At 38.8% G+C, this 15,066-nt stretch overlaps 1 protein-coding gene across 2 annotated transcripts in view; it reads left to right on the top strand.

Annotated features, from left to right (window-relative positions):
* Nucleotides 1-15,066, top strand: part of NALCN (sodium leak channel, non-selective) — a 694,063-nt gene that overhangs the window by 506,862 nt on the left and 172,135 nt on the right. The gene's annotated exons all lie outside the window — the stretch shown is intronic.

The following is a 15,066-nucleotide window of genomic DNA, read 5'->3' as shown; positions in this document are numbered from 1 at the left end:
TGTTGTTCTTCTGCTGTAATAATTGTTGGTAGCAATTTTAGCCATTGGGTCATGCTCATCTTTTCCTTTTCATCTCTCCGTACATATGCTTCCAACCACCAAACATCAACCCTGTCTCTTGGTAGAAAAGAATGAGTTACATGCACTCCATACCTATAGAAACACTGGGTATATTTCTTCTTCCTTGTGGCTAAACAGAGTTGTAGGAAATAAAATAATATAAAAGGGGCATATAAAGTGCAGAGAGGCCAACATTAGCCTCTTGAGTACTAGCCTCTAACACCCCTTCATTACCAGGCCATTTTTCAGTACGTACTGTGATAGTTTGACTGACAATTACTCCATCATGCAATACTGTACATTTATTTTTGAACTTTGATTTTGAGACGAATAGCACTTTCTTTTTGCAGTATTTAAAAAATACTTTATTTTTTTAATTTTTACAAAAAAAAAAAGGGAAAGAAAACTGTATGAAAATCCCCACAATGACCCTGTTATGGAAAGTATACACCCAAATATGATCTCATGTTTGTCATTTTTTGTACATGAAGAAACATGCTTGTGTTTAAGGGTTTGGTAATGGTGAGATAGAAACATTATTGTACAGGCCAGACATGCATGGGGGAGAAGGTGAAGGGGTTAATGTACATGTCACGTACAGTGGGAACATGGAGATGAAGAGGATAATATGCAGATGGACAGGATAAAGGAGGTAAAGGTTTAATACTCAGGTCAAATACTGACTGGAGATCAGATGACAGGAGGGGGGTATGAGTACATTAAAAAAAAATCCTATGTCAGTGAGATTGGATGAATGGATCAGCAGCTGCTGCTGTAGATCCATTCATTTTTTTGCCATTCATAAGTTACTAAGATCACACCTCCCAACTTTCTGAGATGGGAAAGAGGAACTCCTATTAGCAAAAGTATGTAGACATAGGAAACACCCACTGGCACACCCCCCACCCCTCACCCCAAAGGAGAATTGTACAAAAAAATTACTGATTAAACCCACAAGTGCTTTTTTTTTTCCACTACTATTCCTTTATACTGGCTTTTGGAAATTACAAGTGCAGCAATTTAGAATAGGATGAAAGGTTTAGCCCCGTAAAACACTTTTTGATAGATAAGTAGTGCAATGTATATACAACTATATAGATCAGACCAGAATGAGGAACAAATGAAGAGAAAAGAGGGACAGAGGGACTTTGTTCGGAATGAAGGACAGTCCCTCGTAATCAGGGACAGTTGGGAGCTATGTAAGATTCCTTCCTCTCTTCCTTCCCCTGTTGTTAAGCACCTTACAACCGCACTATAGCCAAATGCTGGCTACAGCGCAGTTGTCCAGTTCTGGGAGGGCGTCATATGACATCCTCCCGGAAAGCACACACCCGGCACTGTATGTGATCAGAGCAATTTTTAAATTTATGCTATGGACCTGTTTACTTGGCAATAACTTTGTCATTACATAAGAAACAAATGTTTCTTTTCATAATATTGCCTTGCAAAAAATAATTTTTTTTTAACCTTAGACAAAAATGACACAAAACTAAAAAAAATGCACTTTGTTCTTTTTTGGCAAGTGTCGGTGTAATAAAAAATAGTGTTTCTGTAGATAAAAAGTATAGTTTTTTATTCTATAAAAAAATATTGCTTAGCCACTTGCCTACCGGGCATTTTTACCCCTTCTTGCCCAGGCCAATTTTCAGCTTTCAGAGCTGTCACACTTTAAATTACAATTTTGCGGTCATGCAACACAGTACCCATATGAAATTGTTATCATTTTTTTCCACACAAATAGAGCTTTCCTTTGGTGGTATTTAATCACCACTGAGTGTTTTATTTTTTACACTATTAACAAAAAAAGAGTGAAAATGTTCAAAAAACTAAAAAGATTTTTTTTGTTTCTATTATAAAATTTTGCAAACAGGTTATTTTTCTGCTTCACTGATGCATTGATGAGGCGGCACTGATAGGCTGCACTGGTGAGGCGGCACTGGTGGGCATTGATGAGGAGGCACTAATGATGCTGGGAAATGATAGGTGGCAATGATGGGCACTGATAGGCGGCAATAATGAGCACTAATAGGCAGCACTGAAGGACACTAGTAGGTAGCACTGAAGGGCACTGACTGGCAACACTGATAGGCGGCATTGATTGGTGGCACTGACAGGCAGAGATTGGCAGCACTGATGGGCAGCACTGATGGGCATTGATAGGCAACACTGCCGGGCAGCATTGTTGGGCACTTTTGGAGCGGCACTGATAATCAGTGCCCTGATTATCAGTGCAGATGTCTGTTTTGACAGTCTCTGATTACCAGCAGTACTTTCCTCATGCTGTGACACCATTAGGAAAATACTGCCGATAACCGGCAAGTGTATTTATATAGTGGTCAGCTGTGATTGAACACAGCTGATCACGTGGCAAAAGGCAGCTGTGATTGGCCTTTTACCATGTCATGTGATCAGCTATGTCCAAAGGACACAGCAATAACAGACAGCGCCAGGTGCACGTCTTTGGGGGCATTTTCTGATAGAATGTCATATGACACCCACCCAGAAATGGACTACTGCGCTGTAGCCGTCGTTCGGCTATAGTGCGATAGCAAAATGGTGAACCACTTGCTGCCTGCCCACAGTACATTTACTGCCGGTGTGTGGCACAGCTAGGCTAGGCAATGTACCCATACATCACAGCATCTTTTCCAGGTTTGGGGGGCACATGTACGTGCCTGTTGCTGATCCCTGCTGTGATTGGATACAGCACAAGTTTGTCAGCTGAAACCTGCTGTGGCTGTGGCCAATCACAGCACAGAGTTCTGTGGTTACAAACACACAAAATCGCAATCTAGCTGCCTCTTCTCCCTGCAAGCAGAGAGAAAAAGCAGCCGGATCTGTGAGTAAAAGCAACACACATTACATACATTACACATGTTAGGCACACAGTTAATCCCTTGATTTTCCTTTGATGTTAACCCCTTTCCTGGCATTGTCATTAGTACAGTATTATCATTGATCACTGTATTAATGTCACTATAGAGACATAAGTGTCAGTTAATGTTCCTTTCATCCAGTGTCCGTTATTGCAAGATTTCTCGCCACAGTATCCTAGTCACCCTATAAGTCACTGATCACTGCCAATATAAGTATAGATTCTTGTATAGCATCTATAGCTACGTAAATTCTAGTATATTCCATAGTTTGTAGACGCTATAACTTTCACCTAAACCAATTAATATATACTTATTGGGATTTATTTTTACCAAAGATATGTAGCAGAATACATTTTGGCCTAAATTTATGAAGAAATTTGATTTTGTTGGATATGTTTTATAACAGAAAGTAGAAAATATTGTTTTTTTGTTTTTAAATTGTCGGTCTTTTCTCGTTTTATATAGTAACAACTAAAAAAAACCATGGTGATCAAATGTCTCCAAAAGAAAGTTCTACTCGTGTTAAAAAAATTTGTAAGTTTCGCTTGGGTAAAAAGTTGCATGACCGAGCCTTGGCAGTTAAAGTAACACAGTTCTGAATAACAAAAATTGCCTAGTCATGAAAGTACAGTTCCAGTACATTTTATATTTTGCTGCTGCTTGCTATTATTTTACTTTTATTTATGAAATCTGTCAACCTTGTACAATTTTTTTCATTTCAGCATTTTGTCCAATTTCTCATACTTTTATGACCTGATGGCAAGCAGAGGTACCCTCTGTGAAACGTCTTCAATATTACTGTTACTATTTTTTTACCTGTAAAAACAGAAGAGAAAAATATTTTTATAACATTGGGGAAAGGGGTGTCTATTGATTTTTTGGGGGGGGGGGTTTATATATATAAAGAAGCCTTGTACTGTTCGTCATTTGAAGATAAAAAGTCCCTTTCCTTAAATTCCCTACACTAGGGATTATTTAAACATTTATTGTTTTTTAAGCATTATGCAGTTGAACCCTTGATGTCACTCTCTGATCGCCTAAACCACCAATCCATATTAATTGCGACAAAATTATTGCAATCATTTTTTTCTTCAACCTAAAAATTCAAACACAATGCAGTAAATGTTTTATACAAGATGAATGGACTGTAAGTGGCATTACATGGCTAAATCACGATGCATACTGAAAATAGAAACATTTTCTATAGCCATGCATAATCCCAGTGGATTAGGTTACTTGCCATCCTTTCAGAATCTTTATTCATTCATAGCCCTTGTAACGTGTAAATGGAATCTATTATGTGGTAACTCAGAAGAAGATTACTCATCATGTAAAGCAATTTGATAAGGAAGAAGTGTGTGGGAAGGATGTGAAAAGGGTATTGTCTGTAAAATTCTGGGAACATACTTTAAAGATAAAAATAAAAACAACACTGAAAGGTGCTCATGAAAAGAAGATATTTATTGCCTATTCCTGACAATATAACATTGCAAATGAAAGCTTCTATGAATATGGTTCCTAATTAAAAATGAATGCCAAGATGTGGAAAATGAATGAAAATAAAAGTACCATTTCTTCTCATCAGTTACATGAAATACACAGAATATTGAAGCCCATCTGCAGCTCTTCTCTCCCCTCACTTACTGGTCTCTCGGGCTTTGCTGAGGCAGCGGGAGCCATTGCCAATGTCAAGCGAGTGGGACTAAGACCCGCTGTGTGTGTCTTTATACCCAGACAATGAGGCTCGGGAGCAAGCCCACATGAGTTCATGGCACTCGGTAGAGGGGAGGAGCCAGGAGCAACAGCAGGGGACCTGAAAAGAACTTCTTAGCCAGAGACGCTCTGTGCATATTGCACAGAGCAGTTAAGTACTGTATAAACCTGATTTGTTATTTGTAAAAAATGGTTGTTATTTTTTAAAAATAAAAAAGAGCATTTACAATCACTTTACATTAATCAACAACTTCAGCTAATACTACCTGGGGAAGGGAGCTTAAAAGTTTCACTGCTCAATAAAGAAACCCTTATGTAATTTAAGATTAAATCTCCTTTCATTCAAATTGTGGCAGTGTATTTTTCTTCAGGGACTGTAGAGTAGACAGTTTATTACAGTTATTATAATCACCTTTTATATACTTGTACATTGTGATTACATCTGCTCTTAAGCTGCTGTTCTCCAGAGAGAACCAATGTTTTGTAAATGATTTGAATGATTGATTTACCTCTTGAATATATGCTCTTTTTAATGCATGCACATATTCTGCTACCTTTGTCAGCTTGGCATTCCATGGCATTACAAGCACCCACAAATCTTTTTTCAGCACCGATTTTCTCCAGAATCACACTTCCTATTGGGTATTTTGCATGCATATTTTTAGCACCCAAGTGCATAGCTTTATGGTTTTGTATCATTAGCAAACACTGAATTTGAACTATTAGTTCAATCCTCAATATCATCAATAAATAGGTTAGACAGCATTGACCCCATAACAGAGCCCTGGGGCCACCACTCACAACCTTAGACCATTAAGAGACATGACCATGAGTCCTTTATGACTATTCCCATTCATGTAACCAATTTATTATCCATGTACATGCAATTTCTTTAACATCAATACATCTTGTTTTGGAAATTAAACAATTGAGGTGCAGTATTCAGCCAAATCCAGATATACTATGTCCACTGGCTGTCCGCTATCCAAATTTGTACCCAGTTTTTCATAGAATGTAAATAGCTTGGTTTGACAAGAACAGTCTTATATAAATACATGATTGTTAATACCTTTATCCTTTATAGTTTCTTTAATATACTATACATACTATTGATGTCAGACTGGTCTGTAGTTTTCTGGTATACATCTCAACCCTTGTTTTTTAACATTGGAACCACATTTTCTCTATGCCAATCAGTTGGTACCATTCCAGTCAGTAAGATGTCTTTAAAAAAAAATAGAAACTTTATAAAGTATCATTATTGATGTGGTTATTTATTATATTAATTTTAAGTTCTATTGAGGCACTTCTGCCTTGCCGCACAGAGGTCATCAGTTTGAATCTTAGCCAGGACACTGTCTGCAGGGAGTTTGCATGTTCTCGCTGTGCCTGCGTGGGTTTCCTCCCACACTCCAAACATATGCTGGTAGGTTAATTGGCTCCTGCCTAAATTGGTCCTAGTATGTGTGGGCATGTATGTATGCATGCATGCATGCATGCAAGATAGGAACTTTTGAGTGTAAGCTCCTTGAAGGCATGAACTGATGTAAATGTACAATATGTTAAGTGCTGCCTAAATTGTTGGCACTAAATAAATGCATTTAATAAAGTCTGAGTGGTTCCAATAAACTTTATGGAGTATGCTTAAAAATACAAATCTCTACAAAGAAATTGGTTCTATCATTTTTACTTGCAACATCAAATACATGATCGGCTCTGTAGTAACTAAGGAGACTTTTTGTTGACAGTAGTCAGATAGGTTCATCATCATAAACTTAAATTGGTCATGTGCTAATTAGCATACCAGACTGTTTGTCTCTGGGCAGAAAGATCTGTCAACTAAAGCTCTTGTTCCATCCTTCAAACATCAACCAATATTGATTGATTTAGGTGAGTATATTTTGCTTTACATGGTAAAGGAACAAAAAATGTCCAAGGTGGGTTGGGTGTGTGTGTGGGGGGAGGGGTTGTTTTGTGAGGTTCATATTTGCTCAGAGTTAGGTTTTAAATAACAAGATACAAGATAAGTAACAAAAAAGGATACAATAAGTTCTATGTTTCGCAGACGACCTTATCCTAATGTATCTCTTTTTCTATGACAACTTGTGAAACCATTGTTTTGTGTAACAATAAAAACCAACAAAACGTTTCATGTCTAAAGCATAAAAAATACAACCAGGTTGCCAAATGCAGTTAGTTACAAAGAGATTAGTGTTGGAGAGAGGTTGGTTAATGTCTCTAACAAAATATTTTGGTAGCATTTGTGAGTGAATTTCAGTCTTGCATATCGCTTAGGTTAAGGTAAGTAACTTTACCTTATAAAACTAGACAACCCACCTAAAATATGTGCTAGCTAAAAATCTTAACAGAAGTTTAACCATTCTGGTTTGTACATTAAAGTAATCTAATCTTCTTTTAAGAATTAATGTTTGTAAAGCTAGCTATTGGCACTAAAAATTGGTTAGATGGACTATCATGAGCATTTGTTTTTAGCTTATTTAACTTGATGTAAAATTTTGAGCCAAAGTTATGTGTGATCACCTGCAGTGTGTTCCCATCATAAAAATGTAATCTTTTGTGTGAGCCCAATGCTCAGTGAAAACTAACTTTAAATCTCATCATAAACCCTCTGTTTTTTCTTTTGTCCATTTTTTGGTGCCAGTTGTTGCATATGAAAATAAATGAAAATGCGGTTCACGGCAAAAACATTTTTTATCCAGTTCTGTAAGCAGCAATTGCATTTTGTGAAACAAAACAGACCTACCACATAGAACTGTACAAAAATATCTCACAATATATTCATATTATTGCAGGAGGTACATCTCCATTAGAATATGAAAGTGTAAACTACCCATAAATCTGGCTTGAGTTTGGGAGGCTGTAGAATAACAGCAGTGTGCTAAAAATGCCCAGCACAGATCAAATAAATTATATTTCCTACAAGATTAATCAGCTGAAAATCTCTCCATGGACATCCTCAGCTGAAATCATTGGGATTGGTACAAAATTGTCTCACGACTATAGGTGGCTTAGGAGAACCCAGGGAACTATAGCATCTACACTATAGGAAATAATGTTATATAGCTCAATAATAGAAGGGGAATACTACATATCTTTAGAATAGATGGAACACAGGTTTGATTTCATGTGAAATTGTACTTAGTTCAAATAAAACGATTTTTATATAATGAAAACTAGCCATAAAAGGAAGACCTCTATTTAGACCACTGGCCATGCTCTCAGCTTGGAAAAGGCTACTGATAATTACATGATACGTTCTTTTCTTTTAATCTTTTTTCAAGCGTTTTAATCTATTTAATAATGTAAAACTATCATTCGAGAAATTTTGTGAGCTGAAGTTGCTGACCTTAATGGTATCATGAGCTATATGATGTATGCTTAAAGGAAAATTGTCATGAGAGAAACATAGATGTGTTACTAATTGTCTGTTTGTTATTCTAACTTACAGACTAAAGTACTTTTTTTAGCCACTGACCTGCAACAAGTATGCAGATGAGAAAAGTTAGAGAAAATTCTTATCTACTGTAGTCATGGTCTTTCTAGCGTCAGCATGTATAATGTGACACCAGTGGTCCTGCGTTATACACAAGGACATCAAGGGCCCATAATCATACAGGGAGCAGAGGAAAATGTTAATGATAGGGGGAACAAAAAATAGGTAAGCCTGCTTATTGCTTACCCCTTAGACAAAACTAGTAATTAAACTTTCGTGTGCAGGGGAAGGAGGGAGGGGCACTATATTTTTTTATTTGAGTTCAGCTGTAAATTCTGACTATTCAAATTGCAAATCTGACCATACATTTTAAGATCAGGACTTCCAGTACTCATATCTATTACAGATTTAGCAAACTAAATCTGTAAGATCTAAAACTGGACTGCTAGGATTGTGCTGGCGATTATAAAAACATGCCATGTAATGGTCTCATAAAAGGCATAATTGTAAGATCAGAATCTCCATCTCACCCATATGATTTCTGAGTGGATAATGCTCAGGAAGGGGAGTTGTTAGCACAATGCACAGGACAATAATCTGCAGATTATATATAAACCCTAATGGGCTAAATAATCAGCCTGTATGAGAGGTGCCTTGAGAAAAAATAACAGCACGCACATAATTCAGATCTTTCTTATCTCAAATGTAAACCTTCTGATTAGTTCAAATATACACTTTTGTTGAATATCTAATGAATGCATACTTTACAAGCATAAACCCAGTACTTATCCAGCCTAAATATAAATCTGCACAGCTTATTTTTCAACGTTTGACACAGAAGATGGTTAATGTTAACTTTCATAATCGACACAAACACATTTGGAGAATGCTGAGCAGATTGTCCTGCTTCCTGGTGATAAAAAGCATTGGCAGATGGTTCTGTCAGTGTTTTGATAATCAAAGTATAACCTTTGATGGTTACATAACAAGCAACACAATCATTCTAGTAATTATGAAATATTTCAACTGATTCTCAATTATTTTGTGATAGTAGCATTGAAATGATGCAAAATAAATATATATATAAATATTTAAATACTTGCATTATCATATTATCATACTACAAAGCTGGTTAATTTTAAATGTATAGGATTTTTATCAATTGTATTATAATTAGAGATGAGCGAATCGAACATGACGAAGTGGAATTCGTTCCGAAGATTTGGAAAAATTCTATTCGCGACGAATCCGAAGAATAGCAAACTTCGGATGCACGAATCGAATTTTCCCAAAAATGGCGGCGACATGTCTGGCGACGGAGAAAATGGACAGAGAAGATGGGGCGGGGATCTCTGGGAAGGCGCGCAGACAAGGCGCGCTGACCCATAATGCATTCATGACATGTGATCGCATTAGCCAATCAGCAGCCAGCCAGCACTGTGTAATGGTGGAGCTATAAATCGCGGCCATCTTAGAATTCTCCATTAGCCTCCGGTCATTCAAGAGAGACAGACCTGTGTGTATTAAGGGACAGAGTTAGGGCCACAGAGACTTTAGGGCCACAGAATCGTTACTCAGGGACACAGAATCGTTACTCAGGGACACAGAATCGTTACTCAGGGACACAGAATCGTTTTTTAGGGCCACAGCTATCAAAGAATCGAAAATTTAAAGTGACATACACCCTTTTTTTTTTTTGGTGGCTGTCGTGCACAGTTGGTGCTGCAGTTTGCCGATTGTGCAAAATAAACTGACTTTCTGCTTCACAACCACTATTGTACGTTCAAAGAGTTAAATCCATTTACACGCCGGCTGGCGGTAATATTTTTTGGGTGATTAGTGCATTCCAGTGACACAAACGGACAGTTTCCAGCCAACGGCAAGCTGCAATTGACCGATTGTGTACAATAAACTGACTTTCTGCTTCACAACCACTATTGTACGTTCAAAGAGTTAGATCCATTTACACGCCGGGTGGCGGTAATATTTTTTGGGTGATTAGTGCATTCCAGTGACATAAACGTACAGTTTCCAGCCAACGGCAAGCTGCAATTGACCGATTGTGCTAAATAAACTGACTTTCTGCTTCACAACCACTATAGTACGTTCAAAGAGTTAAATCCATTTACACGCCGGCTGGCGGTAATATTTTTTGGGTGATTAGTGCATTCCAGTGACAGAAACGTACAGTTTCCAGCCAACGGCAAGCTGCAATTGACCGATTGTGTACAATAAACTGACTTTCTGCTTCACAACCACTATTGGCCTTCAATTGAAGCTGCTTCCGCTCCGCCACTCTGCCATTGGACTCTTGATAGTCGTCTCCCCACGCTGCTGCTGGGGGGACTTTTTAACCTAGGCCTGTGTATGGCCTTCAATTGAAGCTGCTTCTGCTCCGCCACTCTGCCATTGGACTCTTGATAGTCGTCTCTCCACACTGCTGCTGGGGGGACTTTTTAACATAGGCCTCTGTATGGCCTTCAATTTAAGCTGCTTACGCTTTGCCACTCTGCCATGGGCCCCTGTACCGCCTCCTCATGCTGCTGCCAGGTCCAGAGTGTGTCATGGGTCCCTGTACGGCCTCCCATTGCTGCTGTCTCCATCGCCACACTCTGCCATGTGCCACTTTCAGGTCTCCTCACACTGCTGGTGGGTTCCATTTTGTCATAGGGTGCTGTATGGCCTCCCATTGCTGCTGCCTCCACCGCCACACTGTGGCTCCACACTCTGGTTTTGGCCCCGTGACTGCCCAAATGAGTGAAGTGGCTGGTGATTCTAAGATCGACGGCACTCATCTGCATGTCATACTGACTGACAGTATTATTTCTCTTCCCCAGCAGACTCCAAGGGCATTTAAATTAAAGGTACAGTGTTCTGCACTAATATAAAGGCTCTCTGAAGCCTAGAAACACCCTTTTTATAAGTTAAATTCGCAGCGAATATATTCGGCTCAAAGCGAATTTATTCGGCGAATTCGGCGAATCAGCCGAACCGAATTTTTGAATAATTCGCTCATCTCTAATTATAATCAATCAAATCAAACTAAAATTGATCCAGGGAATATCCGATTGCCTCTCGGGGGATCAGAAAGGAATTTTTTTTCCCTGCAGGAGCACATTGGATCATGCTTTGCTGGGTTGTTTTGCCTTCCTCTGGATCAACTGTGGGTGTAGGATTATATATATATATTTTTTTTAATGGTTAAACTGGACGGACTTTTGTCTTTTTTCAGCCAGACTAACTATGTAACTATGTAATCACACAGATTTTGAATAACAGACACTAAATTCAAAAACTTTGATAATTATATAACACTCAGCAAGGAAGGTGATTTCAGCCAGTGTATCTACTTCATGGTGATTTTAACAATGTCTTATGTCTGTGACTGTGCTTTTGACAATTCAATTTGAAATAATTATATTGTACTATAAAAAAAGCAAGCACACCATATCCCGTTGAGAAAATTTTACTGGAAAGCCATGTCAATTGTACTGTATCTACAATTCAGAGACACAAACATCCCACACTGCTTGTCTATATGATTAAGTGTACCTTCATGTCCCCAACATGTAGGTATATTTGACATGACTTTCCATTAAAATTTGGGACACGGTACCTCTTCCCATTGGATGTACACAGCACCACCATTAACCAGGCATCTATTATATTATTAGCAATAAGGAATTAGTGTGGCTTGGGTAATTGTAATGAAATTATATAAGATTTAATGTAAAGGGTCAGTTCACTCCAATGTATTTAGATTCTGCTAGGAATATGGGATAGTCCCCATGTCTGCTCACCTTCTATGACAATTACATTGGATCTCACTTTATTTGTTGAATTTTTAATTTATTGCTTCGAACTATACAACACGGGTCTTGAAAATGCATTTGTAGGCAAATAACAGATAGCAACAGATTTGCATTGCTTCCTGTGTGTGAAATACCCGATGATCCTTCCTCTGCCCCTGCTCTCCTATTTTTTTAATATTGTAAATTTTTATTAAAGGCCAAAGTCCTTTTTTTTCAGAACAAAGTTACAACACTTTAGGTGTAAACGTTGCAATAAAAGAAAACCAGAATCAATATAAAAGAAAACATAGACAAAAGAAATGTGAACATAATTAGACAGCATGTTAAACTGTACAATGCAAAAGCACAAAATGACATAAACCTGCACATCGTTGAGTTACATTATTTGTCAGGGCTTGGTAAGTAAAGAGGTTTCTGAACTATATAAGGGGAGGGGGAAGAGGGGGGAGGAAGGAAGTCTACTAAAGGGAGAATGATCCCATGGTTCCCAAATAGATCAAAAATGACCTGAGTGGTCACCCACTACAGCTGTAAGATATTCCATTTCTCTGATTTCAGATGGTTTAGTGTGGGGATATCAACTGATTTTTGTGGTATCACCCGTCTAGCAGCTGTCAGAATATATATTCCCAACCTCTTAGACCGCTTAGAGATACCCCTAAAGGGTAGCCCCAAAAGATAGTGTAGCGGGTCTATGGGAAGGGTAACATTGAGTACTTGCTCCAAGACCATTTTAACCATAGCCCAATAACCCACAATCTGTGGACAAAACCAAAAGATGTGAGCCAAGGTGCCTACTCCTCTCATGCACCTCCAGCACCTGTCAGACAGATTCAGGTTGATCGCATGAAGCACTACAGGGGTCTTGTACCAATGCATCAATATTTTATATGAATTTTTTTTATACACAACACAACGAGAGGTCTTAGTAACAGATTCCAAATCATCTGCCAACAATTCAAAGAGATTGGGCATCGACGTTCGTCTTCCTATCTCTTCATATAACAGTGAGGGTTATCAACAAAAGAACCTTTATTGAACAGCAGTTTATATAAAGAGGTAATAAGATGTTGGGAGGGACTTTTAGCAGCTATCCTCTAGAAATCTGTGGGGCGGTCTCAGGGGTGGACTGACAACTCAGTGGGCCCCGGGCAATAGGGGATCATGGGCCCCTGTGTCCTTGCCCAAACTCAAAAATGCCTATGAAAAAGGTACGAGGGGCATCTCATGGGGCCCCCTACTGACCCCAGGCCCTCGGGCAGTGCCCGAGTTTCCAAATGGTCAGTCCGCCCCTGGGCGGTCTAGTGTTAAAGAAGAATTCAAGGAAGGGAAAAATTGATGGTACTGTAAATAGGTATATCTGCCTGATACAGGTATTGTGGATTTCCACGCCTTAATCTCCTCAAATGACCGAATCCTATGCGAAACCGGATTGATCAGATGATGGAGTTGAAATATCCCATTAATTTCCCAAGAGCTCATCTGTAAGATAGACTATCAGGGAGCTCCGGATTGAACAAAACGTTCAACAATGGAGAGCACACGGACAATAACTGCTGAGATTTCACACAGGCTGACTGAATTTTTAGGGTGAATTTCATAGATTCAAGCAAAGGGGGGGGGGACAGGGTTATTGCATAATGCAATTGGCGTAACAAAGAACATGTGTGGAGCGGATAAATATATCCTAATTCAATCTCTGCCCATCTATTCTGGGGTTTTTGGGTGAACCATGATAGCGTTTGTCTCAAATGAGTGGCTAAATAGTATTTGATAATATCTGGTACCCCTAAGCCTCCATTATTTTTAGATGTCAGAAGAACCATTCTCGCTATTCAAGGCTTTCTGGCATGTCAAATAAATCTAAGAAATGGTCGCTGTAGAGTTTGCAGTTGAGCTTGTGGTATTGCAACTGGGAGAGTCTCAAAAAGGTAAAGTAACTTTGGCAAAATTTACATCTTTAACACATTTAACACATTAATACCCTGCCCAGGAAAGATATCTTATAGGTATCCCACTGGCTTAAGAGTGCATACATTTCCCGAAACAGTGGGGGATAGTTAGCCTCAAACAAATGAGCATAAGTTGGAGTTATATGAGTGCCAAGTTATTTAATAGGTGACATGCACCAGTGGTATGAGTAATTTTTTTGAAGTAGTAAAAGGTCTTGGGATGGGATATTAAGGGGCATAGCTTCCGTCTTTGAAGTGTTTATTTTATAGCCACACATATCACTAAAAGCTTGTAAAATTTTATGCAAAGCAGGTAATGACAAGTGTGGTTCAGTAATAGTCAATGGAACGTCATATGGAAAAAGTAGGAGTTTATATTCCTTCCCCCTCACAGTCACTCCCTCTATGTCAGGGTGTGATCTGATCACTACTGCTAATGGTTCAAGACAGAACAAAAATAGGAATGGGGACAGAGGGCATAACTGTCTAGTTCTGTTAAGCATGGGAAAAGTGTCAGATGTGGCATAGGGAAGCTTAACCTGTGCAGTAAGTCGTGAATTCAGTGCCATAATTGCTTTTAAAAAAGGCCCTTGTATTCCCACATGTCGCAATAATTCAAACATATAGGGCCATCCCAGTCGGTCAAATGCCTTCTGAGCATCTACACTTAACAATAGAGCCGGTGTTCGTGAGCCATTGAGTAGATCAACTAAATTGATCGTATGCCTAGTGTTGTCTCCTGCCTGTCTTGCTAAGATAAATCCCACCTGATCATTGTGTATGATTTTGGGAAGCAAAGAAGCTAAACGATTAGCTAAGAGTTTCGTAAAAATGTTATAATCCCTGTAGTTGGGGTCGTTAGGGTTTTGCCTGGTTTGGGAATGACTGTGATATGAGAATGAGAACTGTTGAAATTGCGAATGAGGTTCCTCTCAGCTCAGCAGAGAGGAGTAAAATTATAAGAGGGCAGGGCCTATATCTGCGATAAATTGCTTGTAGTATGTGTAGGAAAACCTGTCCGGGCCCGGCACTTTGTGAGGCGGTAGTTCCTTAACAACGGCACATATCTTCTCCATAGTAATGGGGGAGTTCAGATTAATCTATCTTCCCTTTTAAGTTTAGTGAGATGAAGGGCTGAGAAAAACAGTCCTGGTGATAAACAGTTATAAAGCTTCCGATAGAAGTCTCCAAACACTTGG

Source organism: Staurois parvus, unplaced genomic scaffold (genome assembly GCF_062004578.1).
Source record: "Staurois parvus isolate SC_StPar_1 unplaced genomic scaffold, SC_StPar_1.0 ptg000233l, whole genome shotgun sequence".
Taxonomy (NCBI): domain Eukaryota; kingdom Metazoa; phylum Chordata; class Amphibia; order Anura; family Ranidae; genus Staurois; species Staurois parvus.
This window is presented reverse-complemented; position numbering and strand designations above follow the sequence as displayed.